The 12,876-nt window shown below is 39.7% G+C and overlaps 1 protein-coding gene across 3 annotated transcripts in view; it reads left to right on the forward strand.

Annotated features, from left to right (window-relative positions):
• The window catches only part of Lrrc4c (leucine rich repeat containing 4C), a 1,217,207-nt gene that overhangs the window by 1,056,464 nt on the left and 147,867 nt on the right, over positions 1-12,876 (forward strand). The window contains exon 1 of one of the 3 annotated variants that reach the window (XM_028766991.1): positions 3,643-4,456. The exons of the other annotated variants lie outside the window; for them this stretch is intronic. The gene's annotated coding sequence lies outside the window, so the exon portion shown is untranslated. Of the gene's footprint in view, positions 1-3,642; positions 4,457-12,876 lie in introns of those variants that run through there. 3 annotated transcript variants of the gene reach the window in all.

Genomic DNA, 12,876 nt, shown 5'->3' on the forward strand with positions numbered 1-12,876 from the left:
TGAATTGGAAGCATAAGGATGGGATGACTTACTCAGTAGGCAAATTATTTCTTCTAAAAGATGGCTTATAAAGGATCTTAAATACATGTATCTATTAAGCATAATTGACAGCCCTGCTGGATAGATATATACACTTGTGTGTCTTAACAACTAAAACCGCATGTGTGCTTTTAGGACAGTTCCCTTGCTGAGTCTTTATTTTGGTTCACTTTAACTAAGGCTACATAGCAGTATACAACAGTGTCATCTCCATACAAAACTACAAACTCTCCTCTGGGGATCCACACTGATAATAAAAGCCGGTGTGTTCATGAATGTTTTCTGTATTACGAGCTGCTCTCTGTGTTACTGAAAACTTGGAATTTTTGGGAAACTAGAGGAAGTGAAACTGACTGGATCTGGGTTCAATATTTGGCTGTCATTTACCAAGTATGTCATCTGACATTTCACTTTGCCTTCAAAATCATTCATTTTTTTTGAATATTAAGTAAAGTGATGCATAAAAGAGGCTTTAAAACATCGTATAAAGGGTGATTAATAATTGACTGCAAATGCAAATATAAATATCAGATAACCAATTCAGTGCCATATAGAGCAATTAGACAGTTGTGGTCCTGTGGATATGCAGTGAGAAGCTAAGCAGAACTAGAACATCTTCCTTGATTCCCTACCTAGCATCATTCCTTCCTTTTGTGTCACTCATGACAATACTTTACCCTGTAGGGGGTTAAAGGTGTCTAGTGACAGCTAGTATACCCCACTTTGAATAAACATGCTGTTAGTCTTCCTTGTGCTGTCTGTTTCCCTAAAAAGAACACTTGGATTCCAAATAAATACCTATCAGTTTACTTTTAAACCTGGGGTTGTCAACTCCTCTGAATCCATCCAGAGCATCTAGGGGAAGTATTTTCCAATGTTTTGCCAGTGGGTAAATGATGCTTGACCAATACAAATTGAAGTTATAATCAATGGCCTACTTGTGTTTGTGAATCAGGCCATGTAACATCCGTTTCAGTATAAAAGCATTAACTCCTTCACAAATTCATATTGTTTATGAGTTACAACTATATCAAAGCGCTCCAAAACCATATTGAGAAACCATAAGCAAATGTAGCTGAATCTGAGATGAAGGTATTTTCCCTTGCAGGTGATGACATCTGAAATCCATATTACTGCTTCTCCTTCATCTTCAAAGAAATATATAGATATACATTTTGAACTCCAAAGAACTAAAGATATAGTGAAGGAGAAAAGAACATTTGTCATGAACTTGAGTATGCCTTTGATGTTCCTGTGGTAGCACAGAGGTTCTATTTTGATCTCATTGCTCTGTTATAATTCTGTTTATCATTTGCACACTCTGTTTAACTGTTTGGTTTTCTTTTTTTTTTTTTTTTTTTTTTTGAGCCAAGAGTGCATTCTGATATTCTGGGTGTTAGAAAAAAAAAAAAACTACACACGCGCAAAATCAGATGACAAAACACACCATCAAAAAAGGCCCAAAGATCTTTACTAGGAAAAAGTGTAACAGAAATCGTTTTTTACTTTCAGCTTCAACAGGCATGATCGCTAATATTTAGCGTCATAATTTTAAATTTCTTTTGGCCTCATATCTCAAATAGCATGCTTGGGAGACATAAAATGAATGACTGTAGCTAATGTAAAGAGCTTTGTGATAATTATATAGCAGAGAAAAATGACAAAATATGTAACTATTTGCATCATTGTTCTGTGGTCCGTGTCCCTGCTTCTTAGGAAAGGCAGTGGAGTTGAAATTTGCCAAGTGCTCTTCTAACACTAGTTGATAGAAAAGCCCACATTCAGGAGCGAAGGATGCTGGAATTGAGTTGTCAAGCTGTCCCGAATGTCTTGTACAAACTGAACAGGCCAATTTACTGCAACACTGCATAGACTGAAGGCTCCTATCTAGCCTTTACACTTGTTTCCTCCTGGAGAGATTACCCTGCTCCCGATGCTTTCCCACCCTATCAGCTCCTGAGCTACCCTGGATTACTCCTGGAAAAAAAAAAAATTCTCCAAAGGAGAGAAGTCTTAATCCCTACCTTGGGACCAGCCTGCTGGAGTTCCCAGAGAGGATCCTACCATCAATCTGAAAGCAAAAGCTTCGTGTTTGTTGTTAATTTTGAATCAAGTGGTGAATTGATTTCAATATCTTCCCTTTTGTACCTTAAAACTCTCGGCTTTCGGGATGAAAACTGGCAAGCTTTAAAAAATAAAAATAAAATTGACAACTCCCACACAGCCTGAATTGCTTTTCTGATTACAAGCCTCCGACGGCGAGGGGCTGCTTTAAAACGGCGTTTTCCCGGCTCTCCCCTCCAGGTGGCAGCAGTGCCACACCTCAGTGGTTCCAATCCCCTCTTCCCCGACTTCAAGTGTTAATGCAATTGACCAATCACTGCTAAGATGATGGGAGGTAATTGGGTAATTGTATTTTACTGATCTCTAGCGGAGAAAGGGAAAGGGAAAGGGGCAAGAAAGAGGGCCAGAGGAGAGGAAGGGACTGCAGTCCTGGAACGCTTTGGGGAGTCAAGACCCTAAGTAACAGGACCTGGCATTGGTGGAAAGTCTAGACTGGCAGACGCTGCTAACCGTTCAGAGAGCGCATTCATTTATCTGGGAAGAGAGGAGAGAGAGGAGAGGGAGAGAGTTCACGGCGAAGTGGATGGAAGGGGATCCGGGTTTCCGCAGCACAGAGAGTCGCAAGCCGGGACTATGGCACTGAGACCGGCGCGGAGCAGCTGCGCGCCCGAGGACGCGTCTCCTCCAGGAGGACTAGCGGGCGTCAGGAACGGCTGCGCACAGAGGAACCAACTTGTGGCTCCAGACCGTCCCCAACGCAGCTGGAAATGAGATCAAAGCTGCAGTTTCATTCCAGAAGGATGAGAGGAGCCAGTGATTAGAGATTTTTTTTAACCCTCTTCATTCTCATTTCGTTACTCCCCCTTTTTTTCTTTAAATATATATTTATTATATTTTTTTCTTCTTTAAAATTACCTAACACCACGTCAGCCCCGTCACTTTGCTTTCCCTGCTTGAAATAAAAGCCTAGCCTGAACTTCCACAACCTTGGGGACTCGAGATCTACGGCCGAATGATGGAGAAGGGGACACCGGTGCTGGCACGGGCCGCTGGCGAGGGACCGCATCAAGCGTCTCTCCGGTGATCCCTGCCCAGATCGCCGAGTTCAGCTATACCTGGAGGACCTGTACCCAGTGCTGGGGGTGGGGGAGGGGATCCAGTGAAAGCCACCCTGAGCCTTAAAAAAAAAAAAGTAGCTGACCGGGGGCGGAACGGGTTTGTTCTTGACAGCTGACGGAGCCTTGAAATTTTCCTCCTCTACCTCCGCCCCCTCCCCCGCCCCTGCCCCCCGCACTCCATTTAACGTGAGATTATGAAATCGCAGAGGCGGTGGAGGGAAGGCGACGGGATCTAACAGGGAGTTTGGAGGGGCGAGAGGGAAGGTGGCTGGGTGGCTGAAATCAAAAATCCAATTGCGCACTGGGTTGTGATGAGAAATCTAATCAGATCTTTGACGAAGGGGCCGGCCGGAAGGGTAGCCGGTGGGGGCAGTTGATCCCTAAATTCTCCGAAAGGAAAGCTTGGGAAAGAAATCGAGGATGTAAAGAAAAGACTTTTTGTTCTTTTTTTCTTTCTTTCTTTTCTTTTCTTTCTTTTTTCCTTTTCTTTTTCTTTCTTTTTCTTTTTTTTTTTTAACCCCGGAGGAGGTGGCTGTTGGGTGCCTTGCTAAAATGCAGGATACGGGACGCAGCTCTCTCTCGGAGCAGAACGCAGAGGATAAGCTGATGGTGCCAGAGAGAAGAAAGAATGAAGCTTTTTCTTGTGAGACCTGGATCATAACATAAATGTGTATATGGCCACACGGGGAGCATTGGGGGCAAAATGAAATAAGCTGATGTCAGACCTGCGGGGTTTGGTGTGTTCTGACATAAATAATCATAAAATAGCCGTCCCCCTCCCCCAAGGATGTTTGGAAATGGAGAACTGAGGATCCACAAAGAAAAAGTGTGCTCATTTTTCTCTATAAAAGAGAAAGTACGCCAAGGAGATATTTTTGGAATGAAAAGTTTGGGGCTTTTTTTAGAAAAGTAAAGACCTGATATATATATTTTTTTCTTTTGGAATTTCCCACAAGAGGAGAGGAAATTAATAATACATCTGCAAAGAAATTCCACTGAAGAAAAGTTGACCGTGGGAGAACGAAGCATTGATTGGGAAAGAAATCAGCAGAGGACTCTTGGATCGGTGCCCGTGTTGACTAAAATTGAAGGATAATTGCAGCTGGATTTTTTTTCTTCACCAACCTCCTTTTTTTTTGTTTTCTTTCTCGTTTTCTTTTGGTGTCAAGACCATGCATTGTTTCTTGTTCTTAACCACCTGGATTTCCCTCGGGATGTAGCTGTGCTGAAATACAGTGAGTGATCCTAATTTTCTTATTTCTCAGTGAAAAAAATGTTCATTAATTTAGTGTTCTGGTTCTCTTTCCTTCCCCCTCCCCCTCACTGTGGTTTTCAAGGACCCGGCTATTGGGAACAAGAAAATGAGGGACAGGGTGGCCCACGCAGTTGTTCCATCAAGCTGTGCTCACTGATAAGCTGGACTGCTGTAATGATGCAGGTTGTCTGCATTCTACGCAAATGCCTTTGCAAACGTTCAGTATGGAGAAGAAGGAGAAAAAAAAATCTCTCCATGAATGCTGCTGCAGTGTGGGGTGCGGATCCAAGTGATTGACACTCTAGAATGCATTTAAGTTACCAGGAAACCTCAGAGTTAGAAGCACAAATGTTGGCCATTGGAAATCGAAGGGGTCCAATTTAAATTTCATTATCCAACCTGACACTGCAGATCAACAGAATGTGTTAACACAAAACTATGATACTAGAGCAGGTGAAGGATGGCTTCTGGCTAATGGGTAAGAAGGAATGGTGAGGCAGAGGAAGTGGTAGAGCGCTTCCTGCACTCCCTGGTCTAAATGTGGTCTTTGCATCCCTGGGGGCTTCAGTGATGAAACTATGACTGAAAAGAGGAGGACCCATTCACCCCACCCCATGTAACTTCAGACTGCCTTGGTTCTCAGAGAAGTAGCGCACAGATTCTAGAGAAACTGAGTGTTTAGCACCGGCTTTACTAGGAACCCTCCAAACACCACTAAGACACAGCTCTTGAGAAAAAGGCAGACACTTACCATTCTGTGGTAACTTAGAAAGGAAGGCCAAAGGAAAGATTTGTGTGTTGAGTACCAAAGCTTAGCCTGGACCAAGTTTGCTTTGAAAGAAAGAAGGCAGTAAAAACAAACGAACCAACAAACACAAATAAATAATAATTCAGTAAAAGAGAATGTTGTACGTGATTTCAGAGACTGGAGCCTACGGGATCACCTTCCTGTCCCTCACCTCTGTCCGAGTCTTGGAGCCTGTCTGCTGTACAGAATGCTTTCACCCCCGCCCCTGATACCCTTCTACCTTCCTCTCGGGGAGCTTCTTTTAGAATCATGAACTCAGGTAACTTTAGAGCCAGATCACACATTACAAGCTAACAAAAAAGGAAACTGAGGCAAAGAGAAATCATAATTCCTTGGTTAATGACAAAACAAGTCTGAGACAGATGACTCACACAAGCCTCAGAGAAGCAGACAAGTTTTGAATCCAAACTAGGAAGGAATCTGGCACATATAGGAGGATCACAGCTGCCATTTTTTTATTCGGGAGAGAAAGGCACAGTGATCTAGAGATGATGAAGTAAACTTCTGTCAGTGTAGACATCCAGCTTCATAAGTGCCAACATCCTTCCCCTGCTCCTCCCCTCTCCTCCCCTCCTCTCTCCTTTCCTCCCCTCCCCTCTCCTCTCCTCTCTTTTCCCTCTTACCCTCCCCCTGCCTGTTTCATGGTGCACAAAACTCTGGCTTTAAAATATTTAAATCCCAGAAGATCCACAAGTCTGAGAATATCCCAAAGGAGATGGACGGCAGCTGCCTCCTGAGTACCCTGTTAGTGCTGGGCACGTTTACTGCTGTGAGTGGTAGACTCTAGAGAGTCATTAAGGATCTGTGGAGTTAGATTTATATTAGAGAGGTGATAATAGAAACCAGAAACACCCTGCTAACAGCATCCAAGTCTGTTCTTTCCCTCCTATCATCTGTTCTTATCTTTCTTGTTATTCCTTAACTAAAGTAGCCTACAGCCAACCACTTTCCTAATTTATTTTTCTAGGTACATGTTTCCTGTTGGAAACACAGATTCTGTAGGAATTTCTCAACTTAAGAAAACACAATTGCAAATTATTTTCCTCCAGAATTCTATGGCAGCTTCTACATACTTTGCCACCTCTGTCTCTCTGTCTCTCTGTCTCTCTGTCTCTCCTCTCCTCCCCAATCTTCCCCTCCCCCCCCCTCCCCTCCCCTCCCCTCCCCTTCTCTCCTGTGTGTCTGCTAGTCTGCTATGATTTGCACGGTTATCGCTGCTAATTCACCATTCTCAGTCATGTGAGGAGTCGAGTTATACAAAGTTGTTGATCATCTGCAACTTAGTACAACAGACATTAGAAGAGAAGAAAATGTCTTAAGGTTTTTCTTACTTTGTAGTTCAAGTTTAGGATTTATCTGGAAAACCTGCCCTGCAAGTATGTTGTGTCTGCTAATCAGAAGATTTCCTTCTAATCATCTTTGTTTTCCATAAAAGTTTTCTCAATACTGAGCACTCATCCAATCAGACCACAAATAACAGTTTTCTGTTCAATATTGTCATGGTTTTTCTATCTCCCTCCCTTCTTACACAAATAGGTAGATGTTGCCAAGGGGAGGAAAAGAAGATAAGAAAAAGAAATAATCTATTTTAAATCTGTGCCAGAAGAAAGCTCCTTTGCCCTGACCTGATAAGGTGTTTGAAGGTGTTCTTTGTAAGGTGAATCCCTGTGCTAGCTTTACACTTAGGCTCCCAGGCTAAGTATGGGAATCACCTTCTTTGGCTTCGGAATCGCTTGGCTCAACAATATGCACAATTTTATCATGGGATAGGAAAGAAATCCTGGGTATGGTGGAGTTGAAATCCTACCTAATAACTGCTTCTGTTCAAGTTTGCCACTCAGTGTATTTGTAGGTATATTAATATACCACAGTCTGCTGGGGACCCCAGACCCAGAAAGCTATAGCTTTGTACTAGTTTTAAAAGTTATTTCAAATTTCTTCCTCCTGTAACCTAATACCTGCATCCTTTGAGCAATATTTTAAATTTTCCTGTCCCTCGTCTTTTCTCTTTTGCTTTTGGGTTGAGAGTAACATCTAATTTGCTGATAAATTAGATGTTGTTTTGTAAATGATAAGTGATTTACTGCAAGACCTCAGCACAATGGTCTCTCACAGGCAGTCTGTCTGTCTGTCTGTCATGGTTAGTCTTGTGTTAATTCATGTGTATCCACTTGCTGAGGATGGGTGAAGTGTGACAAAGTACTTTAAGGGTCTGTTGGTTACACTCAAGGACAGTGACCATGGGGCTGAGCTTAAATTCCTTGTAAGTTTTTCCTTTCAAGGCCTTACCAGAATCAGTTGTTTAAAATATAATGTATTAGATATGTTACATATCTAATGCTGTTTGGAAAAAGAATATGAGTAAAAAATACTTAAAAGATAATTTAGGCACAGCGAGAGAATGGTGAAATTGTATCTATCTTGTAGTCTACTTTTAATCTTGAAGTTGCATAAGACAACCTTGGACCTTAAAGTGTCCTTTGGTTACATACGTAATCATCTTGGTTTGCAATGCGTAAATAAAAATGGATGTCTTTGCAAATATTTAATTTAAATAAGATAGTACATCATTCTATTACAGCTACTAAGGGCCTGAATTTCACTCCCTGGATGAGATGGCTTTCTATTCTGAAGTGTAGGCTCAATCTGAGTATGGGAGAAGATGAAGAAACAACTATATTTAAATCTTAATAACAGTGTGTGAAACACAACATTAATTTTTCAGTAGTCTAAGCAGTGGGTCTTCACCATGATTTGTTATTTGTCTACCGTAGTCCTGTACTCTGACCATGTGCTCAGTGGACTTCCTAAGAGCTCTCTTCCCTTTAATAATAATAATTTAAAAAAGTCTACCTTTTAGTCACAGTGACTGATGACATCTGCATCATATTTGCAAACTGTGTATAATAATTCTGTCAGCTTGGTGTATAGCTTATTGGGTTTTAATTCCTGAACTTGTGAAAGCATTTTAAAATCTGGAAGGTTTTGGAAAGGACTCCTATAGTTCATCATTCTCACTTTCTATTTACATAAGTGAAAATCTAATATGGAAATGCTCACCATTTGGTACATCTTATTTTGTGTGTGTGTTTTCTAAAAATAATAAAGAAATCAGGTAGAACTCAGGTGCTCGTGTTTAAAGTGAACTCAAATAACTTCACTGGTACACATTAATTATACAAACCATTTAGCCTATTTCAACCAATATCCTTATCTGTAAATTAAAGATAACTACATGAAACTGGCTAGCAGAAAAATTGAATCAGATTTCTTTATGTCATGTACTTTAAGTATTCAATAATTCCACATTTAAACCAATCATCTCTGGCCTATGTCAGATAATGTGTGGTTTAGAAACAAGAGTCAAATGGGTTTTTGTTGAGGGGACGATCTTGACTACAATTCACTTTGGTAATGCAGACAGGATTAAATTTGGTGTTGATTATGGCATCTTGACACAAACTGCAGTCATTTGGGATTCCTGCTCCTCAGTTGAGGAGTTGCCTAATTAGATTAGTCTGTGGCTAGGTTGGTGGGAGGATTTCCTGATTGTTTGTTGATGAGGAAGATAACAGTATACTGTGGTAGGTATTATCCTTGAACACATAGTCAAGGGTTGTATAAGAAAGTAGGCTGAGCCATAGGTACTAAACCAGTAAGCAGGATTAGTTTGTAGTCTCTGTTTCATTTCCTTCTGATTGTTTCCCACCATGATTTCTGTCTTGACTTCCCTGAATCAAGGACTATAATCTGCAAACTAAAGTTAACAGGTTTCTCCCCAAACTGCTACTGGCCACATTATTTATGGCAGTAACAGAATAACCCACCAATTATATAGCTTTAATACACACTTGGAGTTATCTTAGAGAAGCAGTCAATGATCAAAAGTTCTGAATTTATTTTGTGAATTAGGGATAATATACACTATGTCCATGTATACATTGGCTGGGTTGGCCAGAGGTTTATATCATAGTTAGCAAAAATTGATTTGTAAGTAACATCTTACTTACAAACTAGGTGGCAGGTGGCAAATCAGGAATCTGTGATTTCTTCATTTGTTCAAAATTATTTTACTGAATATTCATTGAATTGATAGACAAAATTCAGGCTGGTGGCTGAAACAATGTTCTAGGTACTTTCTTTGATGGAATAGGCTTTATTTTTCTCTGTCATGTTCTCAGAACCTCAGAACACCCACATGAAAAAAAAAAGTCTTTTGATGACTAACTGTGCTTCATTTAATTACCTCCTGTATGAATTCAAGTACATGTATACATGTACATACTTGTATACATGCATACCCTTGTGAATGCACACACACACACACACACACTCACTCACACACACAAAAAATATTGTTCCTAGGAATCTACAGAAAGTTAATAAAATTCTTCATGAATGTTCTGACTGGATACACAGAGAGAGGGAGGGCAGAGGCTATCATTTATTGGAAATACTGAAATCTGAACATTATGTGACACAGAACATTTTTCTTATTTTTGATGTTGTCATGGGTGGGCTGGTGACATTTGGCATGCCTAACACTAGCATCCTTATAGTTTCTTCTGTTCAATGACATTTAAAATAATGGTAGCTCAAGCACTATGAACCTGATATTGAGCTTATAGCTAACTACCTAGGCGTTCATGATTGCTGGTAATTAAGAGCATATAATGTCTGACAGTGGGAAACTAGTGTTGAAGAGGTGAATAGAAGCAGAAAGGCTTTTTACCCTGGCAGATACAATGGTGAAAGGGAAAAGAAAAAAAGAAAAACTAAAGGATGTTCAAATACCTTATAATGACTTTAGAATAGAAAAATATTATATCTCTGCTTCAACACCTACTAGTTATGTGTTCCGAAGTTGCCAGTCAGACCTGAAACATCTCAGTTTTCCACACTGCAAAACTGGTTACCCTTTTCGTTATCTTTATAGTTGAGGAAAACTAAGATATACAATATAGACCCTTGGACAGTAGTCGAACAGAGAGGACTATAATAGTTCATTGTCTGTTCTGTGAAATCCAGTTATTTTCTGGGTTAACGAAAACATTCAACATATTCTTGAGAGCATTGTCTTATATCTACTGAGCATAAAAATATAGAAGGTTTTGTCAAGTCTCCTGTCAAAATTCATGATAATGCTTTCTTTTTATACTCATAAAATATCAGTTAATATAATTATAAAGTTTATACATCATTTTAAAGAGAATTTATATGATATAGATACACTTTTATTTCACCTTTGTTGCAGGTTTATAGCAAATTACTGTAGTTATCTAAAAAGCCACATTTTTGATATTTTGGATATAATTTAATACTAGCAAACATAATTAGCACTTGGAGTCATGTAATAAGTACCAGACAATATGTTAAAAGAAAAACTTTTCACTTTGACTTCCACTTATGAAACAGAAACGAAAAGAGGGCAAATGCAAAGAAACTTTAGCAGGTGGAAGGTGAGTCTGAAAACAGGAGACACTTCTAGTAACCAAAGATCAGAATCAGTAAATTCAAACTTGTCTTGGTAACAAACTTGGCAGTTCACTGTCATACAACCTGATGATACAGGGAATATTTGAATTGAGATTGAAATATGTTGCTTTCTTCCACTTACTTTGGTCATATAGCTTGCATATTTTTTCCATTCATCAATCGTATCCAACTGTGTCTTTAAGAAAGTGACCACTAACAAGAAAGATGAAGGAAAAAGTATGCTAATCCATATAAAATATCTATAGAAATATGATTTTTGAAATACTTATGATGTCATCTATAAACTCAGGATTATGTGAGGAATAATAGCAATGCTTATAAGTTTGGACTTTAGATAACTGTATCTTTTACACAGGCTAAGCAGATGAATGTGAGTTACCAAGAATTAACTATATTACAATTGAGTTTGATACCATACTCATCTCTGAGTTCATGAAGGTATTTCCGAGGTTTGGGGATTTTTTCACAGATAATGTTCATTATTTGTGGGGAAAATTAGCAGGCCGCAGCTGTGGAGTAGGCCAGAGGCTTTGACGGTGGCAGGCCCCAATGACACAAGGAAGTTCTTGGTTCCAGAAAGGTTTATTTTCATGGTAGATGGTGGATGGATCTAGGCGTACCCCTGTAAAACTCAGGGCAGTCCCGAGTTATATAGGGAGGGGGAGGATCTGGGCAGGATTAGGGGAGGATCTGGGGAGGCATGCTTAATTTGCTCCTCCCTTTGGCATTCATTAGTATGTAAATCCCTAGGGCCTGAGGCCTATAGTCTGGCCTACTTGACTGAACAAAGTAATTCTCTGGAGACTGGACTGCTTTTCAGGACCCTGGGTTCTTGGGGCAGACCAAACTCCTGCCGGTTCTCACGCAGAGTCTTGGGGTTCTAGGTGACTGCCAAGCCATGACCCAGAATACCCTTACGCAGTCCCACAATTACTCATTTTACTTTCTCCTCCTCTTTTCTGATTAAGAATTCCTCTGTATTTATCAGAGCTATTTACCCAGTTTGTTTAGAGACACCCAACTCAATTTCTTGTCCATAATAGTATGTGGAGAGACCTCATCAGTCTTCATGATCAATAGCTTCCTTATTTCCTTGGATCTCATGATGGCTTCATAAACTTTCTACAACTGAAGTTGAATTGTTTTCCTTCCAGTAAGTCCTGTTTCTAGAGTTTCCAATATCAATGTCTCTTTAACCTTCTTGTCCAAGCAGTAACCAAACTCAATCGTAAACTTAGCTTCTGTCACAGAATTTCCTCAGTCTACATTCCATCATTATGTTTAATAATACACTCTTCAGTGTAGTTTGCCATCAATTCTCTTACAAGCATTATTCTAAGAAATAAAGCCAACCAGCTTTTGTTCTATAATATGTGAGTATTTTGGTAGACTAAACTCCATGCTCTTTTCCTGAGTGTAACCAATTGACCAGTGTGATCATACCTTCTCATATGTTCTTGCTTTTCTAAACAGTTCACTCCTCTGGAGATCTGGCTAGCTCGAACTTGAACTTTGTAGCAGAGACATGGCGCTGGCCAAGCATATGCTTCATATGTCAAGCCTCAGAACAACCTGCATCCTCCTAGACTCTCACCCATCTTATCTAGACACATAGATGTGTTCTTTTGTCTCCTCAGGAACATCTTGATTACCACATTTTCTCACTCATGTCATTGTTGCAATGTATTTACCTACTGGGATAAACCCACTCAATTTAGATAAAGACCTCATCATATTCCTTTTCTCATATCTAACACTTACCAAGACAGTAGTAATTTATTTTAGCAGAACCTATAAACAAGTGAAAGGGAGAGGGATGTGGTGTCTGGGATATAAGGTGAATAAATTAAATAAATAAATAAATAAATAAATAAATAAATAAATAAAACAAGTGGAAAGAGCTAACACATGCCTTTGATTTGGGCTCTAATGTTGGCTACAATTTTAACAATACTTTTGTCATTAGAATTGCTATCATATATCTTTCTCCGGTGGTCTATGTTTCCAATCTGAATTATATATAAAATTTACTATAATTTTCTCTGCTTTAATAATAGTAAACATATATTTCTCAATCATCACTTCCTAAAATGTAC

Source organism: Grammomys surdaster, unplaced genomic scaffold, assembly GCF_004785775.1.
Source record: "Grammomys surdaster isolate TR1022 unplaced genomic scaffold, NIH_TR_1.0 170, whole genome shotgun sequence".
NCBI classification, from domain to species: Eukaryota; Metazoa; Chordata; class Mammalia; order Rodentia; family Muridae; genus Grammomys; species Grammomys surdaster.